The following is a 17,762-nucleotide window of genomic DNA, read 5'->3' on the forward strand; positions in this document are numbered from 1 at the left end:
GAGAATTCTTGAGTCAGTCACTTGGCAAAACAAACTTAACTTAAACTGCTACTTTCTATTCCCGCCCACGTATTAGGCTTAGGTCAGGTACATCTGGGGTAGGCGTAGTTAGAAACACCAGTTGAGTACGATTAGTCAAATGTATATGTGTATGTATCTATTTTATCCATTTTAACCCATCATATGGCTTAGAAACCATATCAATGTTTTTACAGTATTATTTTATACTTCTGCTTTTAATGTATGCACTTTACTTAACCATAAGTATTGCAATAATATCGATCCATTTCTCTTGTATGAGAAAAGAGACTGATCAATAAATACCATCTTTTATTGAACACGCCCGTCTCTTCCTTTTCTCTACAATCTGGTGAGACTAAGAATGCACGTACTGACTGAGTAAAATAAGTCGTCTTTTGTTTTCACACGACTCTAGAGATACACTCTTGATTAGGGGAGAGCAAAGTTGTCATGTTCTATGGTTGTCAGAAACTAAATCCCTTCTTGTCTATCCAGGGAGGTTCAACTCCTCCTTGCCTATTCGAGAAAGTTTCTAGTGAACTCTGAGCTAGCTGGCAAACGCAAAACTTTAAGTCTAACATCGACTATAGAAGACCTAGTTAACGTCTGGTCTAGGCCTATACTATTGAAGGTATTATTCCAATGCGCAGAGCCTATTGGGATAATAGGAACTACACTACAAGTCGTACAGAGACCGTACAACTCTAATCTCCGTACGATTCTCCCTCGGAACCCGCTGTACCCGACTTCTGTACGGTTCACGGCTGGTTTTTACGACCCAGCAAGTACGATACATGTCGGGTACGCACCGTACGACCCTTTTTCTACGGGAGATGAAAACAGCCGTAAAAGCAGAGTTTGCGCCGAAACAGGTACGGAACGCCCCCCCGGGTACTGTGCATACCCCCCATGATCGCAGGGGTACGCACCGTACCCCTGTGATCATGGGGTGTACGAACCGTACCCCATGTACGATGGGTGTACGAGCCGTACCCCATGTACGATGGGTGTACGAGCCGTACCCCATGTTATGTTATGTTATGTTATCTCAACTTCTATAGCGCACAGCTGCCCCAGCAAAGGGGCGTCCCGGCGCTTTGACTGGCAGAAGGACTACACATAAAAAACAGAAGAAAAACCAGAGAGAGGTAGCAGCTGGGCAGTATATTAGGGTCCCGGGGGGAAAAGATAGGTTTTAATAGCCGTCCTGAACGTAAGCAAATCATCTAGGGCGCAAATGTGAGCTGGTAATGAGTTCCAAAGCCTAGCCGCTAGATAGCGGAAGGAACGCCCTCCCGCTCTGCAGCGTTTGAACCGTGGGACTGTAGCCAGATTTTGACCCAATGACCTCAAAGAACGAGAGGGGACATAGGGGGTGAGAAGATGCTCTAGGATCTGGGGAGAGGACAGTTTAAGAATCTTGAAGGAAAGACATAGAGTCTTAAACTCAATCCTTTGAGCATGGGCAGCCAATGGAGTTTGCGGATGGTTTCCTTCGCAGAGCAAAACCTAGGTAGGCCCACCAGGGCTCTGGCCGCCGCATTCTGTACGCGCTGCATCCGGATAACCTCTGCCTGATTGGCCCCCAACAGGAGCGAACTCGCGTAATCAAGCTGCGAGAGTGTGGTGGCCTGGATTATCAACTGTCTAGTGGGGGCGTCAAAGAATTTCAGGATTGGCCTGAGCCCACGCAAAATACCAAAGCATGTTGCAGCCACTTTTTTTGTGTTTCCGCAGAAACTGAGGGCGGGGTCTAACCAGACACCCAAGTTTTTAACCTCGGGTACCGGGATGGGAGCTGGGCCCAGCTCTGGAGGCCACCACTGAACGCCCCAGAGGTTACTATGCTTACCAACAATAAGGACCTCCGTTTTCTTGGCATTGAGCTGTAAACAGTTAGCGGTCATCCAGCCAGCCACTGCTGTCAAACCCTCCCTGAACCTAGGGGCCTCAGAGTCGGAGTCCCCACTGAGTGCAACCGCCAGCTGCGTATCGTCGGCATATGAAACCATAGTCAGGCCCCACTGCTTGGCGACCGCAGCTGGCGGCTGCACATACAGATTGAACAATGTGGGGCTAAGTGCCGACCCCTGAGGCACTCCGTGCTCGATGGTATAGGGCTTAGACTCAAATGGAGGTGTAGCAAACCGAAATGAGCGATCTGCTAGAAATGACTGAAACCATTCAAGTACTAAATCAGAGACACCTGCTTCTCCCAGACGCTGCAGCAATATCGCGTGTGGGACCGTGTCAAACGCGGCACTGAGGTCGTGTAACACCAGCGCCGCAGTTTGACCAGAGTCGAGCACGGAGCGTAGATGTTCCGTCATAGCAAGGAGAGCAGTCTCTGTGCTATGACCTGCTCGAAATCCATTCTGGGAGGAATCCAGGATATTGCCAGTCTGAAGGTGTTTAGTCAGGATTCCATTGGCATGAGCCTCCGCAACCTTCGCGGCCCATGGGAGAAGAGAAATCGGACGATAATTCTCCAGTTTGAGAGGGTCCATCGCGGGTTTCTTCAAAATAGGAGTGACGTAGGCTTGTTTCCACTTAGTTGGTACTGTCCCTGAAGAGAAAGAAAGATTGATGAGTTGGCGCACGGGAGGAAGGCAAAGTGCAGCCGACTCTCTGAACTGCGCAGGTCTGAGCGGGTCGGAAGGAGACCCGGATTTTACTTTGGCCACCAGCCTATCAAACTCTACCTCTGAAATTCCAGGAAATGTGGATACAACCACATTAGTAGTAAAATTAGGCCTCTGGTCCTCACTCTGAGGGATGGTACTAGGCCTCTGGTCCTCACTCTGAGGGATGGTACTAGGGAAGGAGCGATAGATAGTATGCACCTTTTCCAGAAAAAAGGTAGCGAGCTCTTCGCAGTGGGACACTGAGCATATCTCAGCTGCTGGGGCTCTTTCAGCAGTAAGAGTAGTAGGCTGCACGAGCCCTACATATGGCTCTATGGTAAATGGTAAATTTTGGTTTTAGCTAGGTACTGCGTTTTTTTCTCGACATCATAGGTTTTATGCCAGTCTCTTTCCTCTTGTTTGCATGATTTTTTCAGGAGCAATAAGGCGCTGTCATACCAAGGACTGGGTTCTAAAGAGCGACATTTACTCCACTTAGCAGGGATCAGGGAATCAAGTGCCCGAGAGACCCATTCACAAAAGAGAGCACAGCCAGACTCAACGTCGTTAAAAGGGCCAGGCGGGTGTTCACTGAGCACCCGATGAAAATCCTCAAGCTTTAGTTTCTTCCATGGGCGTTTAAGAACGACTCTGTCTATGATTTTAAAAGGAGGGTCTCTAATCACGAGGTGTAATTCCACTAAAAAATGATCTGACCAGGCTACTGGAATCGGCGGTAAGGTATTTGCCACTGTCATATTAGTAAATATGGGGTCCAGGATGTGTCCACCCACATGCGTGGGGCGGGTAACCACCTGACTTAACTGCAGCGCCTCTAAATCTGCAAGTGTACTACCAATAGCCGGAGTATGACAGAGGTCAAAATGGAGGATGAGATCATCAAGGACACTAAAGTTAGCCGATCCTATCGCAAGAGAGCTCACGGTTTCTGGAAGAGACTTTCTAAAAGCGGTGTCATTACCAGGGGGTCTATAAATCAGAAGCCCAGAAAAAGTAAAATGGTGATTAACAGTAATACAGAAATGCGCACTCTTGCAACCATCCATAGCTAGTTTCTTCCAAATACAAGGGTAGCATGATTTAAATACCGCTGCAATACCCCCACCCCTAGAGTTACAATTATGAGTGTAAATGGAGTATTCTGGAGGGAGTGCTAAGTTCAGTTCGGCCACGGCCTCATCATGAAGCCAGGTCTTGGTCATGAAGAAAATATCAGGGGCCTCCTCCAAGATAAGGTCGTAGGTTGCGGAATGGTGTTTAACCAGTGACCTAACATTAAGATTCCAAATTTTAAGATCCCGAGGAGGCGAAGGCTCGGTGGGCAGGGAAACAGTGGGAGGGGGCTCAATAAAAGCTCTAATAGGGGTTGGGGGATTAAGTAAAAAATTGCCACACGGACACTGAAAAGGGCCACACAACGGATCAAGAGAGGAATGCTCACAGTGTAGGGACAGCTGCCGAATACTAAGTAGCTCCTCCCTCATGTACAAACCTTCGTCTGGTTTGTAAGGCACAGTATCCCTGGCGCAAGGCGCCTCCTTAGCGCTGACGGGCGCAGAGGGGCAGGACTCTGGCACGACTCCGGCACAGATCCGGCGTGTCCGCTGTTTGCGTCCGCTACGCGGAGACATAGCCGTCCCCTTTTATGCGCAGCTAGAGTGCGACCCAGCAATAGCCCACACCCAATATGGCCGCCGTCTATCACTCGCCTACCCGGGACCGGACTCTCAGTGTCGGTACTCGGCTGAGAGTGGCCAGGCAGCGAGGGGGGGGTGAGGGAGGTCTCTGCGAGGTCTCAGCAGATGTCACCAGTTAAAAAGCTTATTAAATCAAGCAATAGTCAAAATAACACCAACATTTTTAAAATACGAGAAAAAGTGAAAGAGAGACCTCCCGGCATCCGCCTCAGGAGGGTGAAAAGATCGTACATCCTAATCAAGCGCAGGGCTTCTCAATGCCCCTTTTATGCGCAGCTAGAGCGCGACCCAGCAATAGCCCACACCCAATATGGCCGCCGTCTATCACTAGCCTACCCGGGACCGGACTCTCAGCGTCAGTACGCGGCTGAGAGTGGCCAGGCAGCGAGGGGGGGGGGAAGGTCTCTGCGAGGTCTCAGCAGATGTCACCAGTTAAAAAGCTTATTAAATCAAGCAATAGTCAAAATAACACCAACATTTTTAAAATACGAGAAAAAGTGAAAGAGAGACCTCCCGGCATCCGCCTCAGGAGGGTGAAAAGATCGTACTGCCTAGTCGAGCGCAGGGCTTCTGAATGCCCCTTTTATGCGGAGCTAGAGCGCGACCCAGATATAGCCCACACCCAATATGGCCGCCGTCTATCACTCGCCTACCCGGGACCGGACTCTCAGCGTCGGTACTCGGCTGAGAGTGGCCAGGCAGCGAGGGGGGGGGGGGAAGGTCTCTGCGAGGTCTCAGCAGATGTCACCAGTTAAAAAGCCTATTAAATCAAGCAATAGTCAAAATAACACCAACATTTTTAAAATACGAGAAAAAGTGAAAGAGAGACCTCCCGGCATCCGCCTCAGGAGGGTGAAAAGATCGTACTGCCTAGTCGTACATGGGGTATGGCTCGTATACCCATCGTACATGGGGTGCGGCTCGTACACCCATCGTACATGGGGTACGGCTCATACACCCATCGTACATGGGGTACGGCTCTTATACCCATCGTACATGGGGTACGGCTCGTACACCCATCGTACATGGGGTACGGCTCGTACACCCCTTGATCGCAGGGGTACGGTGCGTACCCCTGTGATCATGGGGGGTGCGGACCGTACGGTGTGTATGTGTTTGTGTGCTTTTCCGCATGACTCGCCCTTACCTGACGTGGACCGTACGAATCGCGTCCTCATACCCCGGTCCATATCGTACTCGTCGGGTCGTACGGCATGTGTACGAGTCATACGGCATGTGTACGAGTCGTACGGTTCACGGTTTCAGCCTTGCAATACGTACGGATCGCGACGATTCGGACGGATTCACGGAATACGGATCGTACTTCTCGACTCGGACGGACGGGTACGATTCGTACGGAGAGGGCTCCGGATACAAATCGTAAGGACGGTTTTTTTCCTGAATCGGAATCGACCCCTAAATGTCTGTTTCCAGTTACCTTCAACAACAGGCCCTCTACCCAACCACCACTGAGCTTTGAATTTGAGCCAGACAGCACTGAGCACACACACATACACACAATGCAACATACCCTTTTCCCACTCAAGTAAAATCAATGCACCGCTATCACTCACTACCCACCACCACTACACAGAGTTGTGTAGGTCTGTTATTTATCCCGAGGCCACTTCAAAGTCGTCAACAAATCTGTTGGTTTCAGTCAATTTGAAAACTTCCATTTTCTGGTAGCAGTTCTCTGAGTAGACGCGCCCATGCCCTAAGTCATTCCATCATCTCTGATCCTCCAGAGTCTGACTCAGAGTGTGGTGTTCAATTCCGTACCAACTGGGTCCCGAGTCCCAACTCAAATGCAATGGATTGACCTGTACTACAATTTTGTTGTTTCACAACTAGAAGAGAAACATTGAGTACATTTTTGTGTAGACTAGATTTGTGTTTGCGTTGTCTAAGGGACTGGTCTGGTCTGGCTCTTTGAGGAGTATAAAGCAGACAACAATAAACCAAAGCAGAGTGAAGTGGACCTGGTGAGGAAATCTCACTATCTTTCAAAGGAGAAGGACAAAAAAATCCCCTTCAGGGTAAAATTGATCAGCTTTCGGTAGGCCACCAATATTGTAAATCATCACAAACACATTTTAAGTGTAATTTTTACAGATAAAGAAAAACCCAGTGTCACATTGCCTGCCACCACATGAATAATCTCTCAACAAACATCACAAGTTCACAACAAACGACAATCTCTCAGCATGCAATGCATGCCATTTACCTGTTTTTTCTGCATGCTCATCATGATCAATTCATGGTACATTGCAGAATGCAGATTCCTTTGTTCATGAAGCAGAGATTGGCCAGTGTAAATCAAATGTCACATGTGGGACAGTCCGTTTAGGGTAGGAAAGGATAGATAGTAACGGCCCAGGGTTGGAGGCAGGCATACATTTGTTTGTATTCTCCATCCAATGCCCTTGAGGAAAATGGGTGTGGGGGGAGTCCGGACTTCTTCACTGCATACAGCTGCAACTCCAATCCAGCAATAAAATGTTTATAAGAGTAAGATGGTGGAGATGAATTAGTCAAACAAACAAAAGTAAATAATAATGTTCCGCTAGCTGTTTCTTATTTATTTATTTTTTGGTGTTCAAAGAAAGAAAGAAAGCAGATTACTGATAGACTAGAGACTGCAAGAGAAAGGTATATGGTTGTTCGCCCAGGCCTACTACTATCCAGGAAAGTAGAGCTTGTCCTCAAACTCCGGTGGTTCACCAAGAAGTAGGTCATCTAACACACTACTTCCATGACCTAAGTCTCCCTCAACTTCCTCCTGTTATACTTCAGGTATGATGTAATCCGGTGGTATAAAGTACTGATTCGTTTTGTTCATGGTTAATCTCTCCACTTTTTGGGGCAAGAGACAGGTCCTTCTCAATGTGACAACAGCACCAGTAGCACTGAAAACATGCCCTGCGGAGACACTGGCTACCAGGCAAGCCAGATAGTTTATTGCCAGACTGATGAGCACTGACCGTGGGGACCTCTTTCCATACCAATGCACCAATGGAGTTTTATCAAGGTAGACTTAAGTTGCGTCATCCAGATAGGCCTGGACCATCTGCTCAATAGTTATAGTCATTGCTGGTGCTCTACCTTGCTCCACCTTGCTCAACACATTTTGCCTTTGCCTCTGCAGTGGGCTTAAGTCCTGTCAGTAATAACCACTCAGTTGCAGATTTTGGGGCTGACGCTCCTGTGCTTGTTGTTGGTTTTGGCTGCTGTGAGCCAACAGCACTGCCCTTAGGCTCTGAACTTGAAGACTACCATGCAGGACTTGTGCCATGGAGGAGTGGGTCTCTAATTCCCTGCCCATCTTTTTCTAGCTCACTGCCTTGCACAGCTATCGATGTTTTGTATTTTCTAACATCCCTGTCTGAGAAAGCAATGATAGTGGACAGTCATGGTTTGTACTGTGGATCAAGAATTGTTGCACAGATGCAATGTTTGGATGACACAATGTCTCTTTGCACCCTTGTATTAACAGACAAGTGAAGGATTAAACTCTCTACAAGTCATACACATCTTTTTATCCTCAATACCTGTGTACATTGCAGACACCTCTTTTAGCTGTTCCTGTAGCAAGCCCAACAACAGGATAGCTTGGCCTATGGTACTGTCCACTTTGCTGACTACCCGTTTGAACACCTCAAAAGAAAGCAGCATCTCTGTCAGGCATTTGACTAGGCCCCATTGGTCCATCTCTATGATCATGCCTTTCACATTTGCATCCCCTCTTTGCATGACATATTCACTGATAGGTCTGTACTGCTCAAACAGGCATTCAAGCTTGTAATACGTTGAGTTCCAATATTTTGGCACATCCTTTATGAGTGCTTTAACTGGCATTCTATTATCATGCTGAATGACACTCATCTGTTTCTGGGCTTTAAATGAATGGATGAAATGAGTGCTAATTCTTCTGCAGGTGGACAGTAAGTTGCTTACTTGGTCTTCTTTTTGAGAAAGTCCTGTACAATTATGTTGATACAGTGCGCCAAACAAAGGACCCTGATATAGCCACCATCGGCCTTGGCCTTAACTATATTACTGCCATTGTCCATGGCAACAATACAATATCAAACCCACTTGGGCGCAGCTGTTCAGAAATCTTGTTGTTAAAGTCCTCCAAAATGTTTGCAGCAGTATGGGATTTCTCCATGTGAACATGGCTACTATTGCATGCTTCCGAGCAGCTTTAAGAGTCTCAGCAGTGTCACTTGGCAACTGTTCCACATGTCTGTTTACAAGTGAATATTGGGAAAAGCATTCTGCTGCGAAGCTTGTCTAAGTAATTCCAGCATATCATGATGGAGCACTGCAACAGCAACTCTGCTAAAATAGGACCAGCTAGGAACCTTCCACTTTGGGTAGATGGCTGCCACAAATTCAAGAAAACCCACCCGTTCCACAAAAGATAAGGAGAGGAGTCCCACCTCGAAAATCTTTGTCAGCTTTGCATTGTACAAACGTGCCATTGGATGGGTGCGTTCATACTGAACCTCCAACCTAAACATAGCAGGAATAGTAGCCTGGATTTTTTTCATTCTTGATGCCACTGATGCAGGTGACTTCTTCAGAGCAGGCGATGGTAGGCTCAATGTGGTTTTCGGAAGGGCAGTCACTGTCCTCTGTTCCCTTGGTGTCTTTACCTAAGCCCTGTGCCATTGTGATGTTGCTTGTGTGGACACTACTACTGTACTGCTTGGGAGAGGGCTGCTTTGCGTAATGAAAATGTCTTCCTCTTATTCACCTTCCAACATGATCGGATCGGATTTGGATACCTTGGTCAGCCGACTTTCACTCATTCACCAACACTTTCAGTTTTTTAGCCAATAAGGTCCACCTTCCAACATAACATATGGTGCTTTCTCAAATGGGCCACTTGGCCCCCGGTACAATAGTTTGTACCAAGCTGACATAGAATAACACTTGCTCCACAAAGTGAGCATATTGCAATGGTCACCTTCTTGTGGCTAACCGAAAAGAAGTCCCAAATTGGTGAGCTCAACTTTCTGATGCTGGTGCTACTGCCAATGTCGGATGAACTGGCGATAGGTGGGAATTTTGATTTTTGACTGTCTGCAGTACCTACTTCGACTGAAGTGGTTGTGAATTTAAGTCGCTGCGGGGACTTAGCAAATATGACAGGTGGTGGGATTTGTGGTGCCACTGCCACATCCCCTTTGAGAAGTTGGGATGGGGTAACGTGCGTCTCCACTGGATCTGGGCTAACATCCATGATAACTGGCTCATCATCATCCTTCTCTTCTGCATCTGCCTCCATAACTCTAAGGCTTTCTGTAACCTTCCTTTTTCCTAGCCTTATCTCAAGGCGTGTCTCACTCTCAGACTGAGGCGGGATCCAAGCGGTGTCTGGATCATCAGAAGGGGGGTTGAAGAAGAAGATGATCCACCTCTAAACCTCCTTTTTGTAGATGGAGATCTGGAAGAAAATGGATCTTCTGAAAGAGCAGCTTACTCTACTTCCTCAGCAAGAAGCTCAATCTCTTGAACTGCTCCTACTTCAGGAGGAACTACTATTGGGAGTTGAGACTGCTTTTGTCCACTTCTCTGAGTTTTCTGAAATGATTGGGTACTACTTCGCGATAGAGGTAAGTCAATTTCAACATCTCTGCTCATCGGTGTTTGCTGTGATTAGACTGGCTGCCTCTGTGACAGATATTGGCCTAAATTGTGTTGGGTCCACTGATGTGGGTGTGCTGCTCCCAGCTTGCTCCCCAGAAGCCGGTGCAGCAGGCACAGTTTCTTTTTCCCAAAAAGATCTGGGGTGACATACCAGTGGTGTGCATAAGCTCCTTCTTCTTCTCTCTAGCCTCTTTTTTAGCGGCACCTTTGTTTGGGGCCATCTTCAAGCTGTTAGCTAGCAGTGGCACTGAGCTTCACATGTCTGTGATGTGTGAGTAACGAGCCACATCATGCACTGGCCTTCTCTCTGGCAGTACTGTGGGTGATGTCTGTTGTGCTCCTAAATGTCAGTGAAATGTGGCATTGTTGCAGTTCAATTAGTAGTACAAACAACACAATATCATTTAGTATGGTCTTATAATAAATAATTACCAATACCGTATATCAATTCATAAAATGGGAAAAAAACATACACTTTCATGGTGATTGACAATATACTCATGAAGGATAAATAAGAGAGCTCAAAAACAACAGTAACATACAGATGCAACTTTTTGCTTTATGTGCATCACACGACTTCACTCACATGTGATGTGATACTCAGGCAGGTGCAGCTGACAATTAACAATGGAAGACGTAATCCCTAGACAATTAATGTGCTGTTGTGCACTTATAGTAGATTTGGGGTTGATTGATGTCAGATGTAGTGAAAATGGAATAAAGAAAAAAACTACATTTGGTTTACAAAATGTAAAAAGAAAATTAAAAAAATTGAAAATAAGTATATAATTTACCAATGGATAAACAAATTAAAATTAAGTGAAGTTATCCTAAAAGATATAATAATAAGTTATGAAAATGCTATCTCATTGCTCAACCATCCATGCAGCCTTTGGCAAAGGGCCACACTAGCTGGACACACAGATTAGCTACCAGCCAGTGCCTCATTGTCATCAACAACACCACAATTGTGCAGGAAATCATTAGGAACAAAGAGAACACATGCAGGCCTACGGGATAAGCACACAGGCTGGCTAGTGGTAACACAAAAGGGCCACCAGTCACTTGGTCACAACAACAAGAGGCAGGAGGGAGAGGACTGGAAAACAAAGAACACATGCAGGCTCATAGCCAACGATTGTATAGAAAATGGCCCTTGGCCACTTAGCATGTAGAACAAAGGCAAATGGTGTCCCATGGCAAACACACACACACTGGCAAGTAGCCAAACAAAGGAGGCATGGTAAAACAGAGAACACAGCATTAATTTAGTAATACCAAAAATGAAAACTAACAGGACAAAAATATTTTACAACAATGCATATCCGCCCAAAAGGCATTGCCCTACCTATGCACTGTTTGCAGGAGAAAAAAAACTTGAAATACCCTAAAAAAAAGCACATTTTGTATTTTAATCCAATACCATCCATGCTTTAAAAAAGCTGTTTCACCCATCAGACAACACAGAAAGAGTTGTTTCATGCACTGATGACAAGTACTGTGCCTACTGGCTGGAAGGCCCATTGGCAAACTAGGCCACATATTGAATTCTTCTAAAAGAATATTGCACATGTATTAGAAAACATGGAGAAAATGTACTAAACTGTGCAACACTTTTCCCATACATAAAAAAGAAACATTACATGCATACCAACAACAACCACCAGCAAGGAGGCATAATCACAAACAAATAACAAATGCAAGGTTATGGTAAATGCACACTGACCGCCTATGCAAAATGGCCGATGGGCACATGGTCACAACAACAAGAACCAGCAAGAAGGCATGACCACAGCAAAGAGAATGCCTAAAGACCTATGGCAAAAACACACTGGCTGGACACACACAATGGTCGCCAGCCACATGGTCACAACAAGAGGCAGGAGGCCTAGAAAATAAAGAACACATGCAGGCCTATGGCAACAGAACACTGGCTGCCTACAGAAAATGGCCAAATGCTGCATGGTCACAACAAGAGGCAGGACACCTGGAAAACAAAGAACACATGCAGGCCTATGGACAGGCCACTGACTATACAAAATGGCCCCTGGCCTGAGGCCACATGGCATGTGAAACAAAGGCACATGGTGGCCTATGGCAAACACACACACACACACAAAACTGGACAGACAAAAGAAGCATGGTAAAACAGAGAACACAACATTAGTTCAGCGATACCAAAAATGAAAATTAGCGGGCAATTTATTTTCAAAATCAACACATCTTTTAAAGACATTGTCCCACCTATACACTGTTTGCAGGGGGAAAAGTGCAATTCCACAGAAACAGTTGTTTCATGAACCCATGACTAGCACTGGGCCCACTGGCTGGAAGGCCAACTGGCAGACACAGTGAATTAAATCAATATTGCAAATCTATTAAATATATATGGAGAAAATGTAGTAAACTGTAAAACATTTTTCCTTTACAAAAGAAGAAAAATTAAATCCAATGAAATCACTAGGTCCCTACTGAAACAACAGGCCACCCACCACAAAACATTTTAAAAATACATTAAAAGTATAACTTAATCCAGGTGCATGGCCCCAATCAAACAAACAGAACCAGTATTTCAACTTACTTGTGAAATCTCAAAGCAAAGTCCTTAAATCCAATAGGATATGCATCAGACACAAAGAGTAATCCTACCAGCTCCAAATCCAAAGGAAAAGTGACCAGGGTATGGACAAAGCACCAAGAGGAGCCTGCTGAACAGGAACAAGAAGTTGGAGACTCTGGGACACTTCCTTCCAGTTGGAAAAAAGACTATTCGCACAAAAGAAACAATGACAAATGTCGAAGAGGTTTTTAACTCCAAATCGTCATTTTAGGAAGATTTTTGAAGCTTCTCAAGGAGTGAAGGAAGTAACCCATTTAGGGCCACCCGGGTCACTAATGACCACCTCTCAGCCTTCCGTACTAAATGAAGAGACGGTCAGACACTAGATAATACAGACAAATAACGGTATACACCCGTTACAACGGATCTTTTACTCCGCACTACCATTACAACGCGACCATTACTCCGCATACCATTACAACGCATTGCGCTGGGGGGCGCTCTAGGATAGGGAATAAGTATAATTTACTACACAAATAACGATTTATTCATATACTTTCAGAGTGGAGCCCCATCTGCCCAGTCGTTAAGAGTGCTGCAGAGCGAACTGAAATTGGCAAGCATAGGGATGCATTATGTACATTTCATAACAGGGCGATAAGACTCCCACAGTGGAATTTTAAAAGCAAGTGCAATTAAACAGCAAAATACAGAAAAAATGGTTCAGTGCTCATATTTTACACAAAGTAACATAGTCCAAGGTCATTCCATCCACAGCCCACCACCAGACAAGGAGGAGAGGGCCTCTGTCTACAGTGGCAGGTCGCAGAGGTAACGATGTGGGGTGGGGAGGCGGGGTGGGTGCTGGACTGGGTGTGGAGTAGTGGAGTCCAACATATGATGGCAGATATTTATTTATTTACATTTACCTTTGCCGTCATATGTCAGACTCCACTACCCCCACCAAGCCACGCCCCACAGCATTATCTCTGCGAGCCTCCACTGTCTATCTAGTGAGAAAGCTATGTGCTGACATGAACAGTATGCTCATTACTGAAACAAAACCTAACGTGGCAGCAACGAAACTCAGAGAGAAACACTTCTCGAAATTAAACTAGATCAGTTTCGAACAGCCTAAAATAGCACCCAAATAGAAAATGGCGCACCACATGCTAACTTACATGAAGCACTATGTAAGCATAAGCAATTTGATTCTAACTGGAGAGAATCTTCCCCAGACTGCAGCCGCAGTAGATCCTGCGTGTTCAGAATTGCACACAGCAGAAAACATCTGCTGGAAGTTGCTGGAGAGCCTGAATCACGTTCTGGTGACCACAACATCTAATGGGAAAATGCTGCCGGCTAGCAAATCTCGTGGTGCCCGCAAATGGCCCTGAAAATGAGATGATTACTCACTGTGTAAACTAACACATGCTTGTCACTGTATAAATGTCTTGTGTGGGTACATTTCCCTTTTTTACTGTTCTCAGGTTCTATACTCATATACCAAAAGTGATGTACTGTTGAAAGAATCATCAATGAATAGTGGAGAAAAAACAATCATAAAGATTGTAGAAAAAGAAAACCCTGCATACTATGTGTGATTCACTAATAGAATATCGATGGTAAAAACATCAATGGTAAAAATATGTCCTAAAAATATAGATTGTAAAAATATCGACTCCCTATATTACACAGGTAAGTACAAAAATATTGAATCCAACATATCGAAGTTAAGAATATAGATGTAAAAAATATTGATATAAATGTATAAATACAAATAAAATATTATATATTACATAAATAAAATATTAATATTATATTTAACAAAATAAATTATATTTAATATACATTTTAACTGAATATAAAAATTAAACTTAATTTAAAAAGATATAAACATGCAAACATAATAGTTTATACATATACATATAATTACTTTACAATAATCTATTAACTATTATGTTTATTTAATTTTTAAACTTTTAATTTATATAAAAATAATATATATGCATATACATCAATAATTTAAAATTTTTAAGAAACATTTCAGAATTAATAAAAAAAATAAAAATGTTAAAAAAAATTAAAATGTACATTTTGCAATACAAAAAATACAAAAGTAGTGAAAATGTTGGCTACCGAAATAGTAAAATGTATTATTCCAACCACAATGAGTGCAACAGTAGGGAAAATGTTGGATATCGGAGGGGTAAAAATTACTATTCCCACTCCAGTGAGTGCAACAGTAGGGAAAGTGTTGGATAGGGGAGGGGAAAAATAACTATTCCAAATCCAGTGAGTGCAACAGTAGGGAAAGTGTTAGATAGGAGAGGGATAAAAATTACTATTCCCACTCCAGAGATTGCAACAGTAGGGAATGTGCTGGATAGAGAAGGAGTAAAAATTATTATTCCCACTACAAAGAGTGCAACAGTAGAGAAAGTGTTGGGTAGCGGAGTGGTAAAAATTACTATTCCCACTCTAGTGATTGCAACAGTGGGGAACGTGCTGGATTGGGAAGTGGTAAAAATGTATATTCCCACTTCAAAGAGTGCAACAGTAGGGAAAGTGTTGGATAGCAGAGGGGTAAAAATTACTATTCCCACTCCAGTGAGTGCAACAGTAAGGAAAGTATTGTATAGCGGAGGGGTAAACATTACTATTCCCACTCCAGTGAGTGCAACAGTAGGTAAAGTGCTGGATAGCGGAATGGTCAAAATTACTTTTCCCACTCCATAAGTGCAACAGGACGGAAACCATTGGATAGCAGAGGGGTAAAAATTACGTAGTATAGCAGATAAACAAAAATTACTAATAACATTGAAAGAGTTGTACAAATAAGTAAACAATATTATAAAATGATACAATTAAAGATATTAAACATATAAAAAGAAAACATATAATGTTAAATACATTTTACAAATTGTACAAATAATATATGAAATAAATTAATAAATACATTTATAAACAATATTTAAAAGAAGCAAATATTTACAAACAAATAATTTTTTTCCCTACTCTATAACACCACACAAAACAAATCAACATTTTTATGTACATTTATTTCCATAGTTAACATAATTAAAATATATTATTAATAAAAAAGTAATACACATTAATTGAGTACACATTCTTTAATAATATAATATCCACAACACACATCTAAAATTAATTACACAATTACCATAATGAATTACTAATTAAATAATTTAAATTAATTAAGCACCCATTATTAATTCATCAACTAAAAAATAGATTACTTCCTACCCTTCCCACAAATTACACCTATAAACACCACAACACACCTACAATTAATTACACCGTTATCACCATTAATTACTAATTAATTAATTTAAATTAATTAACAACTAATTAATAATCCATCAATAAAAAGTAAATTACTTCCCACCCTTCACACCATTTACACCTATGAACACCACAACACATACCTAAAATTATTTACACAATTACCATAATTAATTACTAATTAATGAATACATTCATTTACACATTTAATACTATAACATCACAACTAAACAAATATATATTATTCAATACATTTTATATAATTAAATTACTTCCCATCCTATTCCTCTATAAACCCACAACCCGCAACAGAACTAAAAACGCAAAATTAAATAAAAAAAATAATAACTACTAAAATGTAACACATATAATAAAAATTCAAGCAATGCTTACACAAAAAAAAATCACACACATATAAACTATATACTAAAATACATAACATTAATAAAAAATTGATATTTTTAACAACTATCTTTTTACAAACAATATTAAACACTTTGATATTTTTTATATTGATATTACTTACTGAAAATCGATATTCTTGACCATGAGGATTTTTCAGACGATATGCCTAACCCACAATAATTTTACCACGATATTTACGCAATTCAATATTTCTTACTCGATATTCTTTCTCTGCACCACTATGTGTATGTAACTAATTACAGGATAGAAAACGTTTGTAACATCAACTTGGTTTCTAACTTTGAGGTGCGCAGAATATCCATGAGATGACTTACATGACTCTTTGGGAGAAACAAACTGCAACAATAAAGGGATTTAATTCAAGACACCAGGAGAACTTTGCTATTTGGATCCAGCAAATGTGTACTGGTACGTTAAGCACAAATTTGAAACTATGCTGCCCTTCATCTGCCACAAAACCCCCCAAACAAGAGGTGCTCCTCATGTTCATACGCTGTTCTGAGTAAAAGATGCACCTAAATTTGGAACAGACACATATGGCTCTGTACATTCCTTCATAGAACAGCACATTATATGTAGCCATTCACAAGACACTCAGGAAAAAGTCAAAAAGCAGCAAATACTGCATTTCCAATCACATAGATGTGGAAAGCACTGTCAGCAGAAATATTTAATAATTTTCTTAGGTCCCCATTGACCCTTTATGTTTTTTCACATTTTAAAGCAAGTTGCTTTTTCCCAGTTCTGTTTGAAAAAAAAAGGAAATGTATAAAACTGTTAGGAAATCCTTCTTAAAAAATAACAATGCTTTTTACAAACATTTCAGAAGTCCCCCCTAAAATCCTCCCAGGACTGTTGGCACAGTTTCTAACTAACCCTGAGTTTCCATGTGCACTCCTCTGGGGTGAATTCATACTTACTGACAAGTGACTCCTTTATGGTAGGATACCTCATCCTTTTCCCATTTTCCAGGGCCAGTAGGTTATCCTTCTGATCCCCAGGAATTTGAGTCCAAAAGCCAGCTCCCCAATCCCCCTAAGAGATTCTCTGTACCTTTCTATATGATCCCCTTCCTCAGGGACTGAGTCTCTGGGTATATGGACTTTTTCTTCTGTATTGGATTACAGTAGGGGTGCTCTCACCATTGTTTCTAGACTCTAACAGCTATTTGGCCTTACGTCCAGCTCCTTGACACTCAATTAATGGGCCAGCAAGACCCTTTTCTCCTCAAGGCTCTCTTACCCTCAGCGTTTTTCCCCTCTACAGCCAACCTGTCTGTCCTTGAGGTCCTCAGAGGACTGGGTTTGGGAGGAGACACTACCTGCAGCATTCATTGAATCCAAAAGGGAAATCTCGCTCTTGTGGATCTCCTCTCACCTCCTGAGACTTTGCCCTTGTTATTTCTCTGCTCCTTTCCCTCCTTTTCAGAGCCACTGCCTTTCGGGGGCC

This window comes from Lissotriton helveticus, chromosome 3_1, assembly GCF_964261635.1.
Source record: "Lissotriton helveticus chromosome 3_1, aLisHel1.1, whole genome shotgun sequence".
In the NCBI taxonomy this organism is placed as follows: domain Eukaryota; kingdom Metazoa; phylum Chordata; class Amphibia; order Caudata; family Salamandridae; genus Lissotriton; species Lissotriton helveticus.